Raw genomic sequence first — 13584 nt, 5'->3', positions numbered from 1 at the left:
ACACACACACACACACACACACACACACACACACACACACACACACACTCATCTGAATTTCCAGATCAAGCTACTGAAAGATTAATGGCACAGAGTTTTTATTTGATATTTTAAAATTTATAGAGGAATTTTAATCCATTAACACGGCTGCTCTGGTAAGGGATCACATCCAAAGACCTTCTAGGTTTATGTGATCTGGCTGGAATGTAGACATGCTCTGGATTACGGTATGATCTGGCTAGAGTGCAGACACAGCCTTAGTACACACCTTTAATCCCAAACAATGAAGGTAAGGATCATTTATAGAAGGAAGCAGCCATGTTTGCAAGTGACTTCCAATTGAGGGGTAGACAAAATGATGAACCAGAGAAAGATTTGACAGAATGAGTCAGATATAGGATATGCCCAATTCTTACAAGCACAGCACACAGCACAGGAGAGAGAGGCTACTTAAGAGCAGTGCAGGAAGAGAGAAGAGAATTTTTACCAAGGGTTTTTACTGGGACAGTTTCACAGAGACAGGCTACAGAGAGAACAATCTAGACATAGGTGAGGACAGAATAAGCCAGAGAATGAGAAAGAGCCAGAAGATTAAAACATATTACCAGAGTTAGTTTAAGGCCAGGCAGAGCAATTCTGTCAGAAGCTAAGAAAAGCCAGTTTGAATTAGTCAGCTTGGAGAAAAGTTTGGTCCAGAACAGTTGAGTTGAACCAGCCAGAGAGAGTTCAGAAAGAGTTAGAAATACTCAGGAACAGCTCTCATCTCATCTCTTTATCTGAGAAAATAAAAACATTTACAAAATATCTTATTTTTATTAAAAATTAAAGTTCTATATCACTTTTCTTTTTCCATTTTTGATTATTATTGGTGTGTGTGTGTGTGTGTGTGTGTGTGTGTGTGTGTGTGTTTGTGTGTGTGTGTGTGCATAAATAGGTAAGTACAATCTTCTGAATCCATTATTGTGGCTTTGGCACATATGATTTCAGGGCTGACCACTTCGTATTGGTTAAACGTGGGGATTCATCTTTGGGAGAGGTGGGACCCTAGGGAAATTTCTCCTTTCAGCATCAGCATACCTATTGCTATTTTGTTCAAGTCTTATTTATGTAGCCATATTGTTGAGGTATCATAGATGTAGCTTCTCTGTCGTTTCTAGAGGTAAAATCTCACAGCAGACTTCCTGGTCTTTTGCCCTTACAACTTTTCAACACATGTTCCTCAGTATTCCTTGAGCCTCAGATGCAGAAGTTGTATTGTACACCAACCTTTACGGCTGGGCCCCCCAGCATTCATTTGTCTCTGTTATAACTAGTTGTGGCTTTCTGTAACAGTCTTCGTTTGCTCTGAAAAGAAGTTTCTTTGATGAGAGGTGACAGCTACACTTACCTGTGTGCATAAGGATATGTTTTAGAGTGCAGTTAGGAGTTATGCTGGTTTGGTAAAGTGCTGCCACTAGGTTCTTTTCTAAGACCCATAACCTCACTAGCCCCAGGCAGTTGCCTATGTTTTTAGTACCAGCTATGGTTTACCTCCTATTGGGTGGACCATAATTCCAATTAGATAGTCACAGAATGGAAAGCTAGTGGCCAAGGCCAGTGTCTTCCTCACCCAGCTCTGCTTTAGAGATCTCATATCAGGTGGAGAATAAGCATTCAGACCCTGCTCATAACAGGATGCTCTCCAGAAATGCTCTCCTGCCCCTGAGAGAGTGTGTAGTGTGCTCTCAGAAACGTCCTGTGTGTACACTGTGGACTGGCTTCAAGTTATGTCCACCAGATACAATCTGTCAGCCACCCCACGCTGGTATTATACACATCAGGAAGTCATGGCTGAATTTCACAGAGTTGGGGTGAATCTTACAGAGGCAGAGGCTGAGGGGCAATCTGCAAAGCCTCAATTCCTTACTAGACAGCTCAGCAGGTTACAGGGGAGCCAAGGTCAGGACTACAAAGGGAGTGAGAATCATCTTTACAAGTAGACAGGGAACAGGGAAACCACCTTGATCAGGGAGGACTTTTCTGTGCTCGTTTTCCTGTCCCTGAAGACATACACCTTCTTGGGACATAACTGGAATGCTGGCTTTCTACCAGGGCAGGTGCCATTATAACATTCGTCTTCTTGGCAACCAGGAGGCTGGAACATTCTGTGTTGAAATATGTTCCTAACCTGGAAGCTTCTCTGTGCGTCCATCCAAGCATGCAGCTTGGACATCACAACACAACTCAAATGGGAAAACTATGCACATTGCACTGGCATGCTCCCTCTCCTTCTTCTCCACCTGCCCCTCTTCTCCCCCAGTCTCTGCCATTCCTTTCCTCCAATTTCTTGGGTTTCAAATTCTGAATGTTTTTTTTTTTTTTTTAAATCTTTTTAGTTTGAGTTCCAGTTTCAGTCAGTCCAAACCAGGAAGGCTGCGATGAGCCCTGGGCCATTGTTTTATGTTTTCTATGCTAGGAATGAATATCTGACTCAGAGAGAAGGCAGGTTGAAGATTCAGGCTCATTACAAAGCGTCTCCCTTCCTTGAAGATTTTGGCCCTTAGAGTCTGGGAGGCTTTGGTTACTCTCTGGTGCCATTAGACAGTTGTTTTGCATTGTTATACAGCTTTGTGGCTTTTCTCTTGAGGACAGAATTAGGGTGCCATCTATTCCCTCTTGACTGGGAGTGTAGATCATTTCTTAAATGTGTAAAAAAATGTAAAATAAGATCCAAATTCTCATATTTCTAGGTTTAAGCGAACAAAAATCAAAACAACTCAAAATTTGTTAATCACGACTTAAAAAAATAAAACTAACAAACTTAATCAATTAAAATTTGGTAAAACAGAAACAGTAAAATAAAAGCTGTCAGCTTAGCTTGCTGCAGGATGGGCTTAAATATGTGAGAGTAACCAAATATTCAGGTTTTGAATCGAAGGTGTGATGATTCAGTTCTCACATCTATTTCCCTTTTCCCAGCAACTAGATACGTGAAACTCCAGTTCACACCATGCGCTGTGCTGCTCTTCAGCATTGCATAAATATTATATTTATGCAAGGTTTCAAATATGTTCTTTAATCTTTAGGTCTGGGAAATTAAAAATAGTATTCTTTGATACCAGCACATGATGGATGAGTAAAAAACACAGGCAATGGATAGCAGGTGGTTCTTGCATCTGAGTGGTATCCTTAATATTTCAAAATTATTTACGTTAATATTTTTAGATGAAAGTTGAAATAACAACACAAATGTAAAAAAGAATCAACTAACTGAGGCTCTGAAGCCTTGTGGGTATGGCAGTGGACTTCAATTGAAATGTCTCAACCATGGAACCCAGTAGATCCACGTATCATAGTTATGTCTCAGTCCATATCTTCCTCTGATCTTTGTAGGTCTCTTAACTCTCCAAGTGAGAAATGCATCTGGCTTAGATCCCTCTGACCCTGAAGTTTCCAGGCTCTCCATACAAAGAGATAAAAGACAGAAAGAGGAGTGGAATGGGCTCAGGGGTGGGCAAGCATACAGATAAGATCTTGCTGGCTTGTGGTTGCATCCCAGGAGGGCAAGGTTGAGGGTATGCCAGGATTGCTGCTTAGCATCCACGTCCACAAGGTCTGTGTTTCCGGAGAAAGCAAGACTCCTGGCTCTTATTTTGATCTCTGTGACATAAGGGAAGCAAGTGAAGCATGGCACCCTGCTTTTCCTGAGCTGTTCTTGGGACCCAACTGAGAATGGACTGAAGAGACATGCAAAAGCTACGGACCCAACTCCGAGCTAGAAGACAACATGAAGAGCTGGGAGGCGAAGGGGAAGAATGGAAGGAGGCTTAGGTGACACAATACATATGTATGAAGGCAGATTTTCCACAAGGTGAAAACCGCTGTGGGACGTTGTTGAAGATTTGGATTTTGATTTTAAAAACTGGACTTAAGACCCAATTCTGTTACTTATGCATAACCTTGGGGATGACACTCACGTTCTCTGAACCTGTGTTTTTGGGTTTGTGAAATGAAGATCCTAATGCAGACTTTGCTACATTATTAGCAAATTAAAGGAAACAATGACGTGGAAAGTCATTTGGCCTGGTGCCGGCACTCAGTAGGAAGGCCACAATGACACTTCTCTTTCACGTGGCGACAAAGTCTTGCTTCCAGCTGCCGAAGAATAAGATTCCTTAATGTAGAACTGACGTCTCCATTTTGAAGCGAAAACAAAGACACTCCATTAGTTCTGGAGATGGAGTCTGATGGGGTAGACACAGTACAGTGGTCGAAGGAGGGGTGAATGGACCTGGAAGGCATGGGCGGTACAGGAAAAAATTCTGTGGCGTGGAGTGGCGTCTTCCCCAGAGCAGTCCCGCAAAGGGAAGTCCAGCCCAGAGAGGCTCTACAGCGAGGACTCCCGCAGCAGCACTCGTTGGTTGGGGTACTGACTCGGGTGAGCCATGCACGCATCTGGACTGCCGAGAAAGGGCAGGCCTGGTTGAGGAGCAAAAGAGTGGAACCAGCAGGCGGCGTATCTGAGCTAGGAGCAATAGTGTGCCTGTGGTTTTTCTGAGACCTGGCTCCAAATAGAGGTATGTTGAAACCAGAGGGCAAATGCTTGCTAGGAAAGCCCAGAGCAGGCCCCTAGTGATTTCCTTAGTTACAGAAAAAGTAAGACAAATGACAAGCCTAACAACTAACCCTAGGGAAGAGCCATGTCAGAAAAACATCCAGGACTTGACTATCACAGTAATTACCCGTTAGCTTCCTGTGTCGGGACTGATGCTCACATGCATTCTGCACCTCCGTGAAATGTCTTGCTTTTTAAAATGGGCCTCAAAATAGTTAAGGCCACCTGGTAACACTACAGCATGTTGACTCTAAAGCCATGGATGTGAAACACCTCTCCATGGGTTTGAGATCCTCTGGTCTCTGAGTGTTGCACAGTGATGCTCCCAAGTGTAAAGAAGAAAGAATACTGCACTCTGGTTGACCAGTTACAATTGCAGCTCATTTGGGCTCATGGGTCTGTGTCCTTGGATAGACAGAGTTGTTGGGAAGAAGGAAAAATACTCCCAATGTTATTATGTGTCTGCTCCAGTATTTAGCCTAGGGCCAACATTATCAGATGTAAGCATCTGATAATTGTTGAAGGAGGAGGTGGATAAAGGAAAGAAGGAAGAAATTGTAGCATGCCCCAGAAATCATTTCATTTTCCTACTGTCTTTGTGAGGTAGGTAGCCATTATCACCGCTATCTCACCATCACCTTCACCAGTTAAAAGCTGAGAGAGGAGCTGTACAAGAAGTCCAATAGAGCCAACTAACCAGGACCCAGAGGGGACTGCAGAGACTGAAGCACAAACCAAGGACCATGTGAGTGGAGCTACGCCCTCTACATAGAGGTAGCCTATGGGCAGCTCTGGCTTCATGTGGGCTCCCTAGTAAGGAGAGCAAGGGCTATCTCTGATGTGGACTCTTGTTGCCTGCTTTTTGATCACTTCCTCCTGGTGGGGATGCCTCACCAGGCCACAGGGAAAGAGAGTATGCCCAGCTTGATGTGCTGGGGTGGGTTAGAAGAGGGTGGCTCCCCTTTTCTGAGGAGTAGGGGCAGGGGAAAGCAGGAAGAGGAAAGGAAAGCGTGATGGGAAGAAGAGTAGGGGGGCTAAGACTGGGATAAATAAATGTGAATAATAAATAAAATAAAAATAAAAGTGAATAAATAAATAAATTTTAAAAAGAGCTGAGATAAACAGGCACAGAAAAGTGAAGTAATTAGCTGAAATCCTAGATTGTCAATAAAATACAGCATCCTTAGTTAGAATTTCAGATAAACAATGAACCACTTTTAGTAATGTTTTAAATATTGCATGAGACTATTTGTACTAAAAATTATTTCTTCCTTATCTGAAATTCAAATTTAACTCAGTGTCCTATATTTTTATTCGCTAAATCTGGCATTCCTACTCAGGTACCAAGCTGAGTGAGGCTTGGAGCTGAGTTCCTCCAGATACCTCAGGACACACTTCAAATGGACCAAGTGTCACCTCCAAAGATTTGCTAAAAATGACTTAGCTTTTTGTCTGGGTGTCAGACTACTTGAGCTTTCTGCTTTGTTTGAGTCTATTTTAACATTTAATATTTTCTGAAAAAGCCACACATTGCATCAAGATTTTTAAAATAATTGCTATAGTGCATTGTCTTAAAATTTTAAAACCTTTTTAGTATTTTAATTTTATCTTTTTTCATTCCTGTTGAAGTTTGCTTTTTTGTTGTTGTTGTCAAACCATGGAATTTTCATTGTTCCAAATTAAAAAAAAAAACAAAAAAACAAAACGATTTTTCTATTGTGTGTGAGCAAAGGGTTTTTCTAAAGAATTCTTCTTTTACCATTACTATTTTTGTACATTTTTTTTATTCTGGACTTTTTGTTATCTTGAATTAGATGATTTGTTATTTAATTTTTTTCTATCATAAAGTTATATATATACATATATATTTACAAAACATCAATATTCAGGTAATTCTTACACGTTTTAGTATGTAGACTTATTGATTTTGTTGTTCTTGTTTGTTTATTGTTTGCTTTTTGAAACAGAGTTTCTCTGTGTAGCCCTGACTGTCCTTGACTCAGTTTGTAGTTCAGGCTGGCCTTGAACTCACAGTTTGATTGGAAAAGGGAATCTTTTTTTTCCATTTGCAAATAAAATTTATTATTCAAATTGTCCTGTGTTTCCTCTCTCCTTGGATGAAAATACACTTACAATCTAAAAAGAAGACAGTTTTATTTATGTAATGTTTCACCTAATCTTATTTGAGCCTCAGTGACACGGCTCAGTGGGAAATGTCTGTGGTGTGCCAGGCTGGCAACCTGACCTTGATAACAATAAAAAGATGGCCCAAAGTAGATACCACAAAGTTGTCTTCCATTCTTCACATATCTGTGGTGCCCTAAAAACCCATAAGCACATCACAGACACACACACATCCGAAAAAATTAATAAACCTCATTGCCATTACATTATCTAGCACTTCTGGATAATTCTCTCATGAGACAGTACTTCAAGAGGTAGTGCCAAAATGGCAACTAATGGGAACATGAAGAAGCATGGAACATTAAATAATATATACATATCCATAGCACATCAAGCTATGTTGTGAGATGTACAGTTGATTGCTGATTATCCTACTTTATTACATCTCTACCAAACGGATGAAAGTGCTGCTTTGGATACACACATGCGGTATTTAGATACAATCAAGCTCATGGTGGAGGCACATGACCCTACAAGTTAGGATGAGTCCTCAAGCTCAAAAGAGAAGAGAAGGAGAAACAGATCCAGAAACATGCTGAGAAAACAAAAACAAAGCAACGAAGGAACACCAAAGGTAATGCAAAGATAAGACAGAAAATGGAGCGAGGATTCTCCAAGCTGAAGAGCACCCAGAACCCAGTAGAGAGGCACAGAACAGATTTTCTCAGGGGCTGCTGGGAGGATCTGCTGATGCCTTCACTTCAGACTTTTGGCCCCCAGAAATGGAAGAGGTAATTTCTGTTGTTTCAAGTCACCGGTTTGCAGCATCCGCAGCCAGAGATTAAATCGAGTCCTGCTTGTGTACTTGACTGGAGAATGCCCAGCTATGTAAAACTGTGCATCCCTCACTTACACCCAGGGTGCCAACATGACTGGGGAAACCCAGCCCAGCTCTGGGGACGCCACACTTTCCAGACATTTCTCCTGCTCTGATGGCACAGTTCTGTCTCTGTGGCTGGCTGCTCCCCACCAACCAGCACCCAGGATGCCAGAGACAGGGCTCCGCTGTCTTCTCTAACAGCCTCCCCTGTAGACAGCCAGTGCAGTCTCTCGCTGCCTCCTGAAACATCCACATTGGTGCTTCTCCTTCTCTCAACCTCAAATTCCCCCTTTGAAAGTCCAGATGCCCCATCTCTCTCACAGCCACGTGAGGACTAACCAAGTGACAGCCCTTTTAATAGGAGCAGACACAAACCTAGACTTCCCATCTGATGTACTTGCTTCCTGTTTCTTCCTCAGTTTCCTCAGTCTTCTTGTTTCTTCCTCAGTTTCCTCAGTCTTCCTGTTTCTTCCTCAAACTGTACTGTGGTACCACAAGACCCTGGCACCTTGTGACAATGTACTAAGCAATGTAAACAATTGCCCAGTAACCAACCGTGGCTCGAATCGTGTATTTATTTTCCATTTATACTGTTCAGTGCCGAGGTAGGTGGACAGATTCGCGAAGTTGTTTTACCCAGCCTTTCAGGAATACAGGCCGACTGTCACCATCAACATGCAAAGTCACTCTACACTGACTCATTTCCATCTCGCCCGGCTAGAGAGAAAGAAACCTGGGAGGAAATAAATTTGGGAGTTTTTAATGGGTAGGAGTGGCTGTCACCTCTGGTCCTATTATGCTGGACAGACTCACAGCAGCACCCAATCCAGGGAAGGTGGAAAATGCGGCCTAGCTGTATGCTCTGGAATAAGAAAGGGTGGCCACAGATTTCTTGAGATAAAATTGGTAAATGTCTTCTTAACCATTGTTTTGATGTCACAGTTAGGAAGTATTTGTCCAGCCCAGGGTAAAGTCTCCCACCAGTGACTCTTCAGGGTTCAAACCCTGTCCACATGTTGCAACTCAGACGGCTTATTTAGAAAAAGACTGAGTTTCTGGTTGACTATTTTTATTGGCTCCCAGGGGCTCTGGGCTAGTCCAGGTTATCAACGGAAAATGTTTCTCTCGGGATCCAGAATGGAGACCTTCAAGGATGCAGTTCTTGCTTTTCTCTTGCCCCCACCACTGCTCAGTAGGGAAATGTGTCATATAGCATTGACTGTGTCAAAACAAAACAAAACAGAAAACTGTTGTACTGTGCCTAAGACATAAAGGAAGTGACAAAGAGTATTTAGGTCCCATGCGAAATCAATTATGATTATAGAAAGAAAACCAAGCATACCATTGCAGTACTAGGCTCTGTGTGTTCCAGCTCACACAACTCTTGCCATGACAGAACAAGATTAACATTGCTTCCCTTAGATCACTGCTAAGGATATGGACTCAGAGGTGTGTTATATTTCATCCCCATGGCCCTGAGGTAGGAGGCACAGCTGGAGTTTGAACTGTACCATTCTACCTACAGCAGAGTGGAGTCTTTGGACTCATCAAGTGGAATTCTAGGGCACTTGATTCAGTCAGAAGAAAGAATATTTTGTAGGTGCCCTACAGGGAAGCCTGCTGTTCTTAGGTCTATGGGTTGGTTTTTCTTTTTTCTTTTTTTCTCTGACTAGGGCCCTAGGGCCAGCATAGAGAAGGTCACCAGCTGTCTGCTTCTTTCAGAGCAGCTAAGCACATGACAAGAGCCTGAGTTTCAGAGTTAGAAAAAGGAGTTTAAATACCAGTCTCACAACCTAACAGCTGGTGGTCTTGAGCAAGGTGGTCTTCCACCTCTCCTCTTCCTTCTTATCCTTCCTTCTTTCTCTTCCTCCTCCTTCTCCTCTTCCTCCTCATCTTTCTTTACCTTCTTCTTATCTGAGACAAGGACTTACTTTGCAGCTTTAGTTAACCTGGCACTCACTATTATCCAAGGCTGGCATCAAATCATAGCAAATGTCCAGTATGAGCTGCCCAGTGCTTGGATGGGAAAGTATGAGCCACTATGATCGTCTTGACTAAGAAAGCTTCTTAATATCTTTGAGCCTCTGTCTTTTTATCAGATAGAAAAAGGAAGGAAGTTGACTTAGGAATGCCACTTCTGGGAGCAATGTCAAATGGAGGTGTCATGCACTAGAAACAGGGAGCATGGAGCATCCACAACAGCACAGGTTTGCCTTTCCTCTTGGCTGTCCACTATAACTAGATAGTAAGACCCCAGTGCTGAAGCCACTGAATGTTTTGGTTGCAGAATGAAGAAATCAATTTTTAACTGACCATGAAACTCTCTCCCTCTCTCTACTGACTATCATAATGGTGAAGGTGTTACATAAGACATTGGAGGGGAAGAGGCATCAAAGGTCTTACACAGTAAGAGACCCTACATGCTATAATGTTGTCCTTCCATGAAAGATATGTTGCTGACTCATGAAATAGTGACATGACAGTTGTGGAGGTAACAACCTTTTTTTGATGGATTTTGAGACCTGTTCCTCAAATTATGAGAATTTGAATTTAATTCATAACTTGAGTAACTGCCCAGTACTGGAAGTCTGGTCAAAAGCTGTGGCTGGGAAGGTCCTAGTTCTTGGATGGAAATGAGTAAGCTACTGCTGTGGTTTTGCTGATGGTTATGTTGCCAAATTGCCTTATAAATATTTATATTTATGCCCATAGATTTGTGCTGCTTTAAGCCATGGTCAGAGAAGCTTCCTCCCCCCCCCCGCAGTGAGTAGTGATCAATGTAGAGACTCATAACTAGTCAAAGTGTTGAGAATAAATGGCTGTGAGTGTTCAGCCATAGGAGGGACATTTATATCAATTTCTTCCCACCCACCCACAGTCCAGGGATCACTGAGGAAGAGAAGGTGGAAAGAATGTAAGAGTCAGAGGGTGAGATGGACTGTTGCATGATGCTCTTTTCTGGGCATGCCAGGCACGGCCATTGTACACACGAACTTCCGACAGCTGTGGTTACCTGCACAAGACCTGTACCAGGTCAAACCTATCAAAATTCCAGCATCGGCCTACAAGGGGCTCCTGAGGCTCCATCCCCAGTTGAGCAGCTATTGGTAGTTGATGGCGACTGGAAAAAAGATAGCCATTATTTTGGGAGGCCACTGATAAATCGTGAATGCTACATTGGATAACCCCATCCATGTGCACATGGGTGGCATGAGTTGGACTTAATGGGTGTTTTTTGGTTTGTTTGGTTTTGTTTTGTTAAAGAAGAGGACGTGAAGCTGGATGGGAGACATTGGGGGTCTGGGTAGTTGTATTAGTCAAATGGGCAGTAGATTAATCAAAATGCATTGTATACATATCTATGATGTTTTCAAAGCATAAATAAAACATACTACTTTTTTTTTTTTCTGCAAAACCTTTAAAAATATATATATATATTTTTTATTATTTAAATCTTTTATTTATTTTTTATTAATTACACTTTATTCATTTTGTATCCCCCCATAAGGCCCTCCCTCCTCCCCTGCCAATCCCACCCTCCCTCCCCTTTCTGCATGCATGCCACTCCCCAAGTCCACTGATAGGGGAGGTCCTCCTCTCCTTCTTTCTGATCTTAGTCTATCAGTTCTCATCAAAAGTGGCTGCATTGTCCTCTACTGTGGCCTGGTAAGGCTGCTCCCCCCCAGGGGGAAGTGATCAAAGAGCAGGCCAATCAGATTATGTCAGAGGCAGTCCCTCTTCCCATTACTATGTAACCCACTTGGACACTGAACTGCCATGGGCTACACCTGTGCAGGGGTTCCAGGTCATCTCCACATACTACTTTTTTTTAAACTGGCAAATATCTCAGTCAGTATTTTCACTAGGAAGACCTTCAAAATACCCCTAAAGGTATGAAAGGATGTTTGACAAGATAAGCCAACAGGAACAGCAAGTCAAAACCACAATGAAATACCACTTCACACCCCCCTAGAATAGCTGCAATAAAAGACAGACAGTAGCAGATGCTGATGAGAATGCACAGTAGCATGGACACTTTAGAAATAGCTAACACGTCCTCAACAGAGTAAGTACAAAACTGTCGTATGCCCTAGCCCTAGGCATATACCCCTAGACGTGCAAGTATAGACCCATGCAAAAGCTTATACAGAAATGTAAAGTATTACTTATAGCAGCCATAAGCAGTAACAGCTGCTTATGAACAACTGGCTGTTCATCAATGGATGTCTACACAAATAGACATTCATACATCAGGGTATTAATTTGTCAATAGAAATGGCCTGACACACACTACAGGGTCAAGGAAGCACATATATTGTGTGTCTATTTATAAGAAATGTCCAGGGCCAACAGCTCATAGGAATAGAAAATAATGTAGGTTGCTTAAGGGTAGGGTGGAAGCGTAAAGCATGAAGGAGGAGTAGATGCAACTAGGTGTAGGCTTCAGGCTGATGAAACATTCTAAGATTAATGCAGCAACACTAATATATTAAAGAGCACCTATTCGCATACTTTGCGTCATAAATTGTATTGTGTATGGATTGCATCTTTTTTATATAACAGAATAAAAATTAACACAATTAGCATAAAAATAGTCTGTAACTTCCAAAGCAGCCCAGGAGAAAAGGGGAGGGGGACATAAAGAAATGAAAGAAGCAAACAGCAAACAAACAAAAAGCTACTCAGTGATAATTAGACCTAAATATATCATCATTCATAAATTTAAAATCACTTATAAAACAAGACAATAATAATTAGTGTACTTGTTGTAAATAATAAAACCAAGCTTGTTGCTAAAGATCTTTTTAGCACAAAGTCACAGAGAACATTTGCACATAAAGATTGGGGGCAAGCTAAAACCATAAATATGTCAGAAGGAAGAAAGCTATTAAAACATTTCCAGTCCAAGAACAATGGTGGAGAATTTGATGCACAGATAATTTTAAAGAAGGATAAAAGCCCCTATGTATTTATTAAGTATTCCACCAAGAAAATATAGCAGTAATGAGCACATTAGATATGACATAGAAATGAGCCAGATCTTAAATGTGGCAACATTGGCAAACAGAAAAATGTATTTTTTTTTTTGAGTGAAGGAAACAAGATTTATCTGCTAGCATTAAAATGATGCTTTTAGAGGTTTCTCTCTGTGTGTGTGTCCTGTCCATTTCCTGTTGCCCCCCACCACACTTTCTGCCTGTTATAAGGTAAGCAGCTTCCTTCTTCAACACATTTCCACCATCACGATGAGTCCAAAATAAACAGCCAAGTGACTGTGGCTTGAAGCCTCTGAAATGTGAGCTAAAACAAAAAGTGCCACTTTCATGTGTTAATTTCACTATGTTAATTCTATAGAATAGAACAATGTGCATAGGATGTAGATTAATATACAGTTCAGGAACTTACTATTTGTATGACATTTTAATAAATGCTCAGATCTCCTCACCACCTCCCTTAATATAATAACTTCAGGGGTTAAAGGCAGGGCAGTGTGCGCCTACATTCTGAGTTTGTGCAGTTTATTCCAGTGACTAAGGTAAAGCCATACCCAGATTCCAATTCTATATCTAGTACCTTAGACCACTTGGCCATCCTACCTCCTGATTCTTGAAAATACACAAGGTACCTCCAACATCCTTCAGTGTGCTGGTCTATGTTAGAGATAAAAGGATGGATGAGCCACTGCCATCAAGTCTCCCAGCCCTCAGGGCTGAAGGAAACTAAGCAGCCCTGTTCTGTGGCAAAAAGTGAGTTCTGGGGGCAGGAAGGGGGCAGTGTTTAAGGCTGAGAGCTGCTCCCAAGTGAAGGCAGTGGATGGGGCACGTGTGAAGGAAATCATACAGCTGGAACAGGCTGGGGTAGATGGGGGTCCCACATAGTGTGGTACTTATGATAAGGGCCTGGGGTAGGAGGTGCACCTACCCAGAGGTACAGGGAAAGTGTGTGTGTGTGTGTGTGTGTGTGTGTGTGTGTGTGTGTGTGTGTG

This window comes from Psammomys obesus, unplaced genomic scaffold (assembly GCF_907164565.1).
Source record: "Psammomys obesus unplaced genomic scaffold, mPsaObe1.curated_primary_1811, whole genome shotgun sequence".
Lineage (NCBI taxonomy): Eukaryota > Metazoa > Chordata > Mammalia > Rodentia > Muridae > Psammomys > Psammomys obesus.
This window is presented reverse-complemented; position numbering follows the sequence as displayed.